The sequence below is a fragment of the Sorex araneus genome, chromosome 6, assembly GCF_027595985.1.
Source record: "Sorex araneus isolate mSorAra2 chromosome 6, mSorAra2.pri, whole genome shotgun sequence".
Lineage (NCBI taxonomy): Eukaryota > Metazoa > Chordata > Mammalia > Eulipotyphla > Soricidae > Sorex > Sorex araneus.
The window spans coordinates 95408719-95422015 of NC_073307.1; positions in this window are offsets into that span (position 1 = coordinate 95408719).

Below are 13297 nucleotides of genomic sequence, written 5' to 3' on the forward strand. Positions count from 1 at the left end.
GGTTAATGCCTCCCCCACCCCGGCACTGGGGCCCCCCCCCGTGTCCCCAGCCTGACGGTCACACGGTCACACTCCGAGTCACACGCGTGCCCAGCACCCACCCCGGGGACCCGCAGGCTTGCTGCATCGCCGCCGACTCCCCGCTTCCAGACGCCGGCTGTGTCCTCGGGGCCCCTGGCACCCGAGCACGTCGCCCTGGAGTGCCAGCCTGCCCTGAGCACGTACCCTCCCACCGCCACAGACGCAGACACACCCCGTCTCTTCATGAACCGTCTCCTTAGACCTGAGGGAAGGTGGCACAGAGGCGCCCGGGAAAACCCTCCCTACAAAAGACAACACCCCTCCCCCCGCCCCGCCGTGTCCCACCCACGACCACCAACCACCGTCCCAGGGCCTGGAGCCAGGCAGGGCACTTCCCAGCGTCTCCAGGAAGGACGATGATTGTAATATTTTTTTTGGACAGTGCAGGGGGGTCCAAGCCCGGGCCGCACACATGCACAGTGAGCACTGTACGGCTGAGTCACCTCCGGAGCAACGTGACTCGGTAAGACTCATGCGTGAGACCCCCGTATGGATCCCTGGCACTGAAAAAAAAAAGTGTCCATCATAAATATATATCATGATACATACGATACAAACTATGTGTCCTGGGTTCATCGCCTGATACACTGTTGCTCCTTGTGGTACCTCATTTCACAGCGAAGGAACTTCTGCCCACCTTTCCGGGTCTGGGGGCTCAGCGGACAGGCCAGGAGGGAGCAGAGAGCCGGATGCAAAGGCATCCCTAGTGGCCATTACTGTCCAGGACCAGATCAATTAGCAGATGGGCGGGCAGGGAGCAGGGGAGGGGGGGGGGAAGCAGACAAAATCCTGACCCATCGGACAGGAAGCTGAGCATGACCTTCACCTGCCGTCACCTCAGCTCTGTCCGTGGGATCACAGCTCGATTCTTCCGAGTCTGGCCAGAGAGAAAGGATGACGGAGGGGGGAGCAGGGGGGGCTGGCGGGGGGACTGTGGCCTCGAACCCGGCTGACCCCAGCATCGCATACTGCGTCCCTGGGCCCGGCCAGGAGTGGTCCCTGATGCGGAGCCAGGAGTAAGCCCTGAGCAGCTCTGGGAGCGGCCCCAAACCAAAGCAGCACTGCCCAGTGACCTGTGCGGGCAGCAGCTGTCCACCGGACACGCCATCATCTCTCTGCCGCTCCGCTGAGCTGTTTTCTCCTCTCTTGCCAAGGGGGAAACTGAGGGATGGAGGTGTGGCTCAAAGCACCCAGCCAGAGCCATAGGACAGCAGGGAGGGCGCTTGCCTGGCCTGTGACTGACCTGGGTTCGAGACCCCAGCATCCCAGATGGGCCTCCTGAGCCCGGCCAGGAGCCATCCGAGCACAGAGCCAGGAGTCAGTACCCCAACCCCACCCTGGCACCGCCGGGTGTGGCCCCCAAGCCAGACAGAAAGGTAAAGCGCATACCTTCCAGGCGTGAAACGTGAGTTCGATCTCCCACAGCACATGGAAAGGAGGGTCCAGCCCCGGAAGGTGGCTCAGAGGCTTGGGGTGTCTGCTCTGCGCGTGGAGCCCTGAGTCCCATCGCTGGCCTGGCGTGGACTCCAGAGCACTGGGGCAAAGGGGTGGAGCCTAGAACGGCCGCCTGTGCACAGGGGCGGAGAGGCGCTGGGCGCCTGCGGGTGTCCGGAATGATATTGGTGGAGCAGCCTCGAGCCCTGCCCACAGAAAACACCTCCGCTCTGCCCCGGAGCCGGGGTGCCAGGGGCCAGCAGTGGCCTGAGGCAAGGAGGGAGGGAGACGCTGGCCCTGCTGGCCATGCCCCTGGAGCCACAGCCCCCTGCGAAGGAGGACCCCGGGCCCACACCTTCCCTATGGGCCCCGCATCCGCTGGCAAGTCTGTCCCCACAAGCACTCATCGGAGCCGACACCTCCTCCAGGAAGCCTCCCAGATTTGCTGCCTACCCTGGGTGCCCCCAGCCTGCACCCCACCCCCCGTCATGAAATTGCCATCGCCCATGCATCCATCTCTCTGGGCCCGCACGGGGGGCTCAGGGGACCAGCCCCCTCCCTCCTCGCCTCGCCCCCTAGCATTTGTGGAATAAACGGCTGCTGAGGTCATGAACGAGTCAGTCTCGTGTTATCTCTCCCTCTGAGTCCCAGCCGAGGGGCAGAGACACCGTCAGGCTGCGGACACTGCCCGAGGGGCATGACACTGCCCGAGGGGCATGGCGGGGGACCGACGGGGCTTGGGACGGACGTGCCTCTGCTCTGAGCCTGGGAGATGCGGGCAGCCCGGGGACCTGGAGAGAGGGGCGGGGGGGGGGGTGCTGGGCCACACCCCCGGTGTCCTCACTCCACACCTTCCGGCCACCAGCCTAAGCCCAGTGAGAACAAGTGGCCCACGGGGGCGGGGGGCAGGGGCGGGCGCTGCTTTTTTTAGCCGGTTTACACCCACGGTCGGTCGGCACCAAACTCCCTCACGCCCCGGCGTGCGGCTCCGGCCCAGGGAGACGTTGACCTCCGTCCCGGGGTCCTCGAGCACCCTCTGGCCTGTGGGGCAGAGACACCGTCATTTTGTCCCGCTATCACCTCCAGACAGGCGGGGACAGGTGCCCGGCCCCCCCGCGCCCGGCTATACCTGCCCCTGCAGGGCCTTCTCCTGGCTTGGCGGGAGTAGAAGTGGGGCCCCAGAGAGGGGAGTCCAGAGCACCCCTCACCCCTGGGCCCCCTTCCCCCGCGGCCCGCACCCTGCCCCTTCCACCAGGCCTCTGCCCCGCTGTGCGTCAGAACCACCCAGGGAGGAACTCGGAGCCAGCCTGCGGGCCCACTTCTCAGATGCGGACACGGAGGCTCCAGGCGGGCAGGCCCGGGCAGACGTCCCCCCACCCCCGCCCCCTCCAAGACGGCCCAGGCTCAGGGACCCCCACCCATCACCACCCCCAGACCAACTTCAAACCTCACCAAGCCGCCCTGGTTCCTCGTGCGTGGACCGGGATTCTGGCGGATGGCGGGTATGCCCCCCCCTGCACCCCCTCCCCGAGCACTGATTCTTCATGCGTGTTGGAAGGCTGAGTGACCGCCCCACCACGGACGGTCATTGCATGGCCGAGATCATCGCTGCCCGAGCTCTGCTGCCCACACGCCCCGCTGCCAGCTCCCGACGGGGCCACAGGCCACTGCAGCAGCTGGGCAGGCTTCAGGGAGGGGGTGTGCGTGGAGACCTAGGGAGGTGCCTTCACAGGCTGCACCTGGGCCCGACCCAGCCGGGGAAGGCTGGCGGGGGTGGGCGCGCGCGTCCTGCAGACGAAAGGGCGGGAAACGCACTGTTTGTTTCTCGGTCCTGCTGGGGCATTTTTAGCTCGTCCAGGCACCAGACGAGGAAGAGGATGTTTGGACACGCAGCGCGGCTCTACCTGGCCAGAGGCCGGCCGCACTCGGGGCAAAGGCCTGGAATGCGGGGCCCGCACGGAGCTGATCTGGTGCCCCCTCTGGGGCCTGCCGACTTTCCAGAACCTTCTCTCTGGGCTGAGCAGCAGCAGGTGTAAGCGAGCAGCCCGGAAGGAGCCGGTTGAGGGCTCAGCACTGCCCAAGGGCCGGTGGTCGCTGCTCCCCGTTCCCGCCTGGGGGGGAGGGGCAGAATAAGGTGGTGCCAGGGTTGGAGTCCGGGCTGTATGGCCCCGAGTGAGCCCTGCCAGCTTGGGGTCCTTTGCACCCCCCGGAAGAAGGAGGCGCAGAGGGAGGCTGTGTGGAGTAGGGGGAGGGGCAGAGGTCCCTGCGGCCACTTCCAGGGGCGGTGTCAAGGCTTCTGGGAGGAGCGTGAGCCAGACTCGATGGGGTCAGTCTCTCCCCAGCTTTCCCCGGGGCTTGGGACCCCGGGACGTGACATACTGTGACAGGACTAAGGGGGACTTCGGGGGTCCCAAGGACTGGTGCTCCGAAGCCGTCCACGTGCAAGGCCCCGAGGGCCGTCCCCAGCACTGCCTGGTCCCCAAGCACCCCCGGGGGTGGGGGCGGTTCTGATGACCCCCAGCCCTGCGGGGCCTGAGCACAGGGCAGCGCCCCCACCCCCACCCCCACCCCCGGGCATCCAGGTATTGCGTGGAGACCCCACCCCGTGGGTCACAGGGCCGGATGCTGTCACAAACGTCGCTCTGCACGGCCGTGAGACTTCCCGGGCCTGTATGGCTGAGTCCTGGGGAGGGGTGACCCTGGGCGGGCTGTGGACACGCCCATTTCTGGATGGCATAAACCGAGCCCTGGGGCACAGCTTGGCAGGTCAGGGGCGAGGGAGGGCGGGCCAGGTCCCGGGGCAGCTGCCCCCGGACCATCCCGGAGCCCAGCAGAGATGAACCCCCCCAACCCGCCTCTGGGCCCATGTCCACCCCTATGTGGTGGCCGCGTCCTGGTCCTCTCCGGGGGAATCTGTGGGAGCCACGTGCTCAACCAACTCTGGACAGGCCCCGGGAGACGGAGAGGAAATTGCCCCCTCTGCCCCTGAGCCCTGCCTCGACTTACCCCTGGCTCCCTGCCCACCCCCACTGGGAGAGGGTCTAGGGGATCAGAGAAAACCCCTCTCTCCGGGCTGTCCCGGGCCACACGGCAAGTCAGGGCCAGCAACGGGGTGACCCGTGGTTCTCCCAACCCCAGGGAGCACTCCTGAGGGAGGAGGGACCCTGAGCACGCTGTGGTGTGTGCAGGGGAGAGAAGAGGCGGGGGACACAGCCCACATCTCTGCTCCCCGAAATCAACTTTGCTCGACCTGACCCCTCCCAGCGTCCCAGCACCCCCAGCCCCCCAACCCCCCAGAACCCTGAAGGCTGTGTCCTGTGACCCTTGCAGAGTGGCCTTCTCAGCAGGGTCCCACGGCTCCGAGAGGGATGCGGGGGGCAGGGGGCGAGAGGCACTAGGGGGGTCTGTGTATGTTCGGGTATCCAGGGGACACTCAGAGCCTCCAGTTTCCTCTGTGAGGATGGGGGAGCCCTGTTTGCCCCATGGAACGGGGTGGGGGTGTCAAGGCGCAGGCAGAGTCTTTTTATCTGGCTTTTTGGGTCACCCCTAAGGATGCTCAGGGGTTCCTCCTGGCTCTGCACTCAGGAATTACTCCTCGAGGTGCTCAGGGGACCCTATGGGATGCCAGGGATTGAACCTGGGTCGGCCGCATGCAAGGCAAATGCCCTCCCTGCTGTGCTATTGCTCCAGTCCCCGCAGGCAGAGTCGGAGGCATACCCCCGACGCAGCCGTGTGGAGTAGGGGTCACTGCCCACTTCCTCTGCTGGCCCCCGACTCCTGAGGCCGTACCCTCTGACCTGCCGATTCCCGTCTGGCGCCATTTTCAGACGTGGCCAGAGAAACTTGTCACGTGAGGGCAGGCCCCCGGCTCAGTGGGCTAAGGGGGGCTAGAAGGGCTGGGTTCGAGCCCCGTCTGCACTGCATGACCCCCCAAACACAGGGCTGGACGACCCCGACCCCTCTGGGTGTGACCCAAGACCCACGAGGCAGATCGGAGGGATGAAACACGGACACTTCCCAGGCGAGAGGACTGGCCCACCGCAGGGTCCGTAGGGGAGGGTGCTGGCCTTGCACACGCCCACCCACGCTCCATCCCTGGCCCTGCCTAAGGACCCTCAAGCCCTGCCAGGCGTGATCCCTGAGCACTGAGCCAGGAGTCATTCCACAGGGTGTGCAAGCACCAAAACACCAAAATAACAATATCAGAAACTGCTCCATCCCCTCAACGGCGGGAGAATAGTGCTCGTCTCGCAGGTTCCGTGGAAGAGCCCGCCATGGTCACATGACTCCTGACGGGGGGACCTGGGCCCCTGTGCTCCGTCTCCCAGGACCCCTGAGACCCAGATCCCTCGTCCACAGACTGGGGTCCACGTGTGGGTGTGGGGACATGGTCTGTCCCCCCGGGACGCTGGGGGCAGCGTGGCCAGCGCCCTTCTCTGTTCCTGAGGGCTGATGGGCGCGTGCAGACTGGCAGAAAAGTCCAGAGAGGCCGGGAGAGCTAGCAAACACCCTGAGCAGTGCTCCCGGGTCAGCCAAAGGACAGCGGAGGCCTCGCCCCTGCAGCAGCCCTGGGTGACCCCTGGGGCGCTCCCCTCCTTGGGAGCCCAGGGCACCTCATCCAGCCCCATATCCCAGCCGAGCGGCAGTGGGGGAAGGAGCCCGCCTTCTGGATGGCTCTGGAAGATGGCGGATGATGGAGCAGGCGGGCTGGGTCCCACGTCCCCTCTGTTACACAGAAAGTGCCACCATCTGCCCGGAAGGCAGCCGCTGGTGATGGCTGGCCCCTTCTTCCAGACAGGCTGGGCCGAGAAAGGACTCCCCAAGGTGGCCACCTGGAGCTGGGAAGAGTGTGAACTCGGACCCTAGGACTCTCAGAACAGTGCTCAAGGCAGGGAGCAATAGAGGAAGGCGGGAACCCCCACTCCCAAAGCCTTTCCATCCCTTATCTTCTGTGTGGAGCAGGGCGGGGTCCGGGGGGGCACGAGTCTTCGAGCATTAGGGGTGTCCTAGAGCACACACGGTTCCCAGGATGAAACGTGCCCCCCCCCCATCTCCCGCCTGGGCAGTGGACCAGCCCACACGCTCCCCAGAGCCCCCCTCGGGGAGAAGGACCCCCCTAGTAGCACCCTCCTCTCCCCGCCCACCCCTCCAGATCCTTCCTGTTTTGATGGAAGGAAAAAATTTCAGCTTTTTCCTTCTTTATTTTTCCAGCCGGTGAGTAGCCGGGGAAAGGAATTCCCCTCCCGACCCGTGTGTCCAGCCCATGCAGGTCGGGCCCTGGTGTCGGGCAGCCGCGCCTACTCGGGCTCCTGGACAGGACTGGCACCCTCAGGGAAGGGACCCAGGGGTGCTCGGCCCCCAGCCCCCGCCCCCAGGGTCCTCCCCACCCCCTCGCCGTCCTCCCTGGCCGAGTTCGGGGGGCAGGGAAGGAGCCTGCTAAGCCAGGGTATAAATAACTCAGGTGGTTACTCAGCTCCTGAGAACACGATGACAATGAGTCATCATGTGAAATCAAGAGCAGCCCGGGACCGCCCCGGGCAGCAGAGGGGCCTGGGGCGCCGGGGCAGCCGCCGGGGTCCCGGGAGGGCTGGGCCCGGCCACTCCCGGACTCAGATAAGCCTCTTCCCGGCTCAGACGCTGCCGGGGCCGCAGTCATTCACCCGGAACGGAGCAGAGCCGGTTCCCAGGGCTCCCCGGGCCGGGCCGGCTGCGCGGGGTCCTCAGCCGAGGCTGGCGGGAGGAGCGGGCGCCGGGGCGGTGGGCTCCTTCCTCTCCCGAGCGGGGGACCCCGGCAGGGCTCTGTGCTCAGAGCGGCCGGGTGAAACCCAGGGGCCCATCTGGACTCGGGGTCCTGAATCAGGGCCACGTCCCCTCCTCTGGCTGCCTGGCCGCAATGCGGGCACACGGGAGCGGGCACCCACAGAGGCGGGTGGCTGACGCGGCCCCTGGGCCTTGGCCCGGCCCCTGCCTCTCACAAAAGTCACAGCTGCCAGCCCTTCTCAGCACCCGGCAGCCGGCCCGGCTTCTTCACCTACTGGCCAGATGGGCACCATGGTCAGCTGGGGGCAGGGCAGCGGGCTGGGCACAGGGGTGCTTGGGCACACACGGGCACACACGGGCACACAGCTACACACAGGCACACGGGGGCACGTATGGGTATAAATAGGCACACACAAGCACACAGGCCCACACAGATACATGAGCACACACAGGTACACAGGCATACACGGGCACACAGCTACACACAGGCACACGGGAGCATGTATGGGTATAAATAGGCACACACAAGCACACAGGCCCACACAGGTACATGAGTACACATGGGTACACAGGCATACACGGGCATACACAGGTACACATGAACACACAGCTATACATGGGCATGCAGGACATACATGGGCACACATGAGCACACCTGGGCATACAGACACAGACACAGATACACGCGGGCACACATGGGCAACATGGGCATATATGGTCACACACGGGCACACACAGGCATACATGGACACATGCAGACACATGTGGGCATACATGGGCAAATGTGGACATACACAGGCGCACACGGGCACACACAAGCACACCTGGGCATACACAGGCACACACGACACACACAGCTACACACAGACACACAGCACACGCAGGCACTGCGGGCAACATGGACACACACGAGCACATATATATGGTCATACACGGGCACACACGAGCATGCATGAGCACACACAGGCACACGCAGGCACGGGGCACCCGATCGCCCCAACCCCGCAGGGGTCCCCACCAGGATAAAGCCTCTCACTCTCCCGGGGGTCCCGCAGCCGCTGGTGCTCACGGGGACCCGGGGCCCTTCCCCCCCACCGTCGGCCTGTGCCCGGGCAGCGTGCCCAGGGCAGCGCCGGGCCTGCTCCCCAGTGGCCCACCCCGCCCGCGGCAGGAAGGGCGCCCACCGCCCAGCGCCCGCCCCAGCCCCAGACAGAGGCCTGGCTCGGCCCGGCCATTCAGGCCCGCCGGGCTCTGCCCCTCGCGAACAATGGGGACTCCAGGAATATTGTCCGCGGCCCGATCCAACGCGCTAAATTTAGCCCCTCCGATGGGCCCCGTGTTCCGGCCCTGCTGCCCTCGACCAAGGCGATTACGTCACCCCGGAACCGCCCGGCCCAGCGGCCAGCTCGGGGCTTTCCAGGCCCGGGGCGGCGTGGGGTGGGGGAGGGCAGGGCCGGGGGGCAGCGCCGAGGCCCCACGTGCGCGGGACGCAGAGGCCGGGCGGGCTGGATGCAGACGAAGGCCGGGCACCTGCCCACGGCCAGCGCCCAGGTCCACGTGCTGCAAAGGGCACGAGCACTCACACGGGTGACAGGGGCTGAGTCCTGGGGGATCCGAGCCCAGGCCCCCGGAGAGGAGTGTCTGGGCAGAGACCCCGCCCAGGAGGGTCCAGGTAAGGGGCCCCGCCCAGGAGGGTCAAAACAGGAGACCCCGCCCAGGAGGATCAAAACAGGAGACCCTGCCCAAGAGGGTCTGGGTAAGAGATCCCGTCCTGGAGGGCACGGCAGGTGCAGGGGCCCGTCCCCCCAAGAGGCAGGTAGGTCGTGCAGGTGGGGAGCAGGGGAGCCCCTGTCCAAGCCAATGGCTTTTCGTAACACCCTGAGATTATCAAAACTGTCTGCCGGGGACACCTCCAAGGCCTGCCTGCACCATCTTCCCTGAGCCTCGGGAGGCCCAGAGAAGGTGTGTCTCCCCCAAGGCTGCACAGCGAACGGGAGCCTGGCCCGGACCACCTCTCCTTCTAAGACCCTGCCCCCAGCCAGGCACCACTGTTGAGGGTAGAGGAAAGCGGGGGGTCTACCTGGCCCCCCACATTCTGCAGACAAGCCCCGCCCGCCAGCACCCCTCCCCGCCACCCTGATACACAGTCTCCCAGATACCCCTGCTCCCGCTTGGCCGAGAAGCCCGAGCTGGCAGAGCTGCAGGGGGCCTCTGGAATGTCGCCTTTCGGTGCCAGGGCCAGCGTGCCAACCTGCAGAGGCCTCGGGGCGGCTGGGATCACCGGATCTCGTCTGGAACAGGAGGCTGGCAGGGGTGGGCGGGGGAGGGCTGGGCCCGCCATGCTCCCCAGCTCACCCCTTCCCTGTGCTGTTTGGGGAGGGGGCTGGGCAGGAGGTTCCTCATCCCGGGCCCGGCAGAGCCTCGGACCCTGGCGATGGTGTCGTCCACACCCTGCGTGGGCCGTGACGGCTGCTGGGGCCTCGGTTTCCTCTTCTGCAGACACGCCCCACCCCCACCACAGCCACAGGGATTGGGTGTGAGGGTTCAGGAAGTCACTGCCCAGCCCCAGACCCCCAGGGTTCCTCAAGCCCGGCTCCCCTCTTCTGGGCAGGGCCCCGCGGGCCCGGGGTGCTGGGAGGGGGCCCGGGGTGGGAGAAGGCAGGCAAGACTATGAGGGTCCTGAGAGGGGACAAAGATCTCCGTTTGGGGGCTGGGCAATAGCATAGCGGGTAGGGCGTTTGCCTTGCACGCGGCCGACTGGGGTTCGATTCCCAGCATCCCATAGGGTCCCCTGAGCACCGCCAGGAGTCATTCCTGAGTGCAGAGCCAGGAGTGACCTGTGAGCATCACCGGGTGTGACCCACCCCCCCAAAAAAAATGCCAAATAAATAAAACTCCTGCGAGTGTGGGGCTGGCGGTTCCTCTCCCAGTGCTGTTGTGACCCAGGTATGCCATTGGCGCCCCGCTGCGGCCCCCGTCCCCACCAGGTGTGTGCCCAAAGGGGTGCACCCGGCCCCCGGGCCCCCAGCCAGCACAGCGGCGTCCGAGCTACCCCGGCTACGTTCCACAAAAAAATCTTCCCAGAAATGGGGCCGCAGCAGCAGGACAGCGGGCAGGGCGCTTGCTTCGCACACGGCTGACCAGGGTTGGCTGCCCGGACCCGCTAGGGTCCCCCGAGCGCGGCCAGGAGTGAGTAAACCCTGAGCACCGGGGTCAGAAAACAAACAAAAATCTACCCAGAAACAAGAAAGGGGGAGGAGCTGGAGCGACAGCACAGTGGGGAGGGCGTTTTGCCTTGCACGGGGCCGACCCGGGTTCAATTCCCAGCATCCCATAGGGTCCCCCGAGCACCGCCAGGGGTGACTTCTGAATGCAGAGCCAGGTGTGACCCAAAAACCAAAAATTAAAAATAAATAAATAAATAATTTTAAAAAAAGGGGGAAATCGAGGCAGAGCTTGTCCCGTCCACTCGTTGGCGTCCTGCGGGGAGCGCGTTGGGGGAGGGGTGGTGCGTGTTGAGGAAGGGAAGGGGACACGTGCATGCGCCCCTTCCCCGGGCTGGAGACCCGTGGCTGTTCCCGGCCGGCGGGACCCTGACGCGTCTCTGCAGCTGGACAGAACCGAGCCGGGGCAGAGGAGTCTCAGGCCCAGGGGTGCCTCCCGAGGTGGGGGTCCCCGAGGCTGGCGGGGTGGGGGGCGCACGCACGCTGCCCTCCCAGGGCTCGGGCAGAGCCGGGCACGGCCACTCGGCGACGCGTGAGGGGCAGAGGGAGGGGCCACGCAGGGCCACCGTGGCTGCAGCCCGGCCCGGGACTGACCCGGCCAGTGCTTAGGACACAGCGGTGTCCATGGCCGCGGGTGGGCGCAGAGCAGTGAGGTGGCACGAGGCTGAGGCACTGAGCCCGTCCCCACACAGTCCCAGCCCTCGGCCGCACTGTCCCCCCACCCCCCACCCCACCCCCACCCCCGCGCACGCTCCCCCGCCTCGATTTCCCCCTTTCTTGCTTCTGGGTAGATTTTTTGTTTGTTTTCTTGGCGGGGGGGGCCACACCCGGCTGTGTTCAGGGTTGGTTTACTCACTCCTGGCCGTGCTCTGGGGACCCTAGGGGGTCCAGGTTGCCAACCCTGGTCAGCCGTGTGCAAAGCAAGCGCCCTGCCCGCTGTCCTGTTGTTGCTCTCATCCCACTTCTGGGAAGATTTTTTTTTTTTTCTTTTTTGGGTCACACCTGGCGATGCACAGGGGTTACTCCTGGCTCTGCACTCAGGAATTACCCTTGGCCGTGCTCAGGGGACCATGTGGGATGCTGGGATTTGAACCCGGGTTGGCCGCGTGCAAGGCAAACGCCCTCCCCGCTGTGCTATCTCTCCAGCCCCTGGGAAGATTTTTTTGTTGGTTTAGTTTTGGGCCACACCTGGCGATGCTCAGGGGGTCCTCCTGGCTCTGCACTCAGGAATCCCTCCCGGCGGTGCTCAGGGGACCGTGTGGGATGCCGGTGATGGAACGTGGGTTGGCCGCGTGCAAGGCAAACGCCCTCCTCGCTGTTCTATCGCTCCGGCCCTCTGGTAGGTTTAGCTGTGTTCCGAGAGAGAGAGACAGACAGACAGACAGACAGAGACAGAGACACAGACACAGAGAGAGACAGAGAGACAGAGAGAGTCCGACGGGGAGGGCGCTTGCCTTGCATGTAGCTCAACCCGGGTTTGATCCCCGGCATCCCATAGAGTCCCCTGAGCACTGCCAGGAGTGATTCCTGAGTGCAGTCAGGAGTAACCCTGAGCATCATCATCAGGTTTGGGCCAAAACGGAGGGAAATAAAAGCTCTTTTTTTTTTTCCTTTTTGGGCCACACCCAGCCATGCACAGGGGTTAAAAAGAGAAAGGCCTGCACAAAGAGAAAGGCCTGGAAGTGTCCAAATCTTCCAGAATCTTCCGGCCTTCACATCCCGTGGTTGCCAGGAAGGAGAAAGGTCACCTGTCTGCCGAGGCCTCACCTCCAGCCTGAAAATGGGTGCATGACCCCCGCGACCCGGGGCGAGGGTCCTCAGCAGCCCATGGGTGGGGACCCCCATCTGCTCGGCCCCGCCCCAGGACGCTTCCATCTTACACTGCCCGGGACCGGCCAGACCCAGCCACTGCCATCACGCCTCTGTCCAGAGGTCCCAGGCCCCAGCACGGTGGCCAAGAGAGGGGCCCAGGACTCTGGCAGGGGGACACGGACTCATGGGCACCCGCAGTCAGGAGCTGGGGACAGAGAAGTGTGGGGAAGGGACAGGAGATGTGTCTCAGCAGGGGACATCAAAGAGCCACTTCTGGCAGACGGCCATGCAGGGACAAAGGCCCGAGCAGGACTCGGAGACGCAGCCACCAGGCCCGTGCCGGGGACCGAGAGGAAACGTGATGGTTGGGGCCAGAGAGAGAGTGGCCGGGATGGCACTTGCCTTGCACATAGCCCCCCATGTTCCATCCCTGGCACCCCTCAGAGTCCCTGAGAACCACAGGAGTGGTCCCGAGCAGAGCCAGGAGTCAGCCCTGAGCACAGGTGGGGGTGGCAAGAAAGGAAGAATGGGAGGAAGGAAGGAAGAAAGAAAGAAAGAAAGAAAGAAAGAAAGAAAGAAAGAAAGAAAGAAAGAAAGAAAGAAAGAAAGAAAGAAAGAAAGAAAGAAAGAAAGAAAGAAAGAAAGAAAGAAAGAAAGAAAGAGGGGCCGGAGCGATAGCACAGCGGGTAGGGCGTTTGCCTTGCACGCGACCGACCCGGGTTCGATCCCCGGCATCCCATATGGTCCCCCAAGCACCGCCAGGAGTAATTCCTGAGTGCAAAGCCAGGAGTAACCCCTGAGCATTGCTGGGTGTGACCCAAAAAGCAAAAAAAAAAAAAAGAAGAAGAAGAAGAAAGAAAGAAAGAAAGAAAGAAAGAAAGAAAGAAAGAAAGAAAGAAAGAAAGAAAGAAAGAAAGAAAGAAAGAAAGAAAGAAAAGAAAGAAGAAGGAAGGAAGGGGGGAAGGGGGGGCTGGAGCAATAGCACA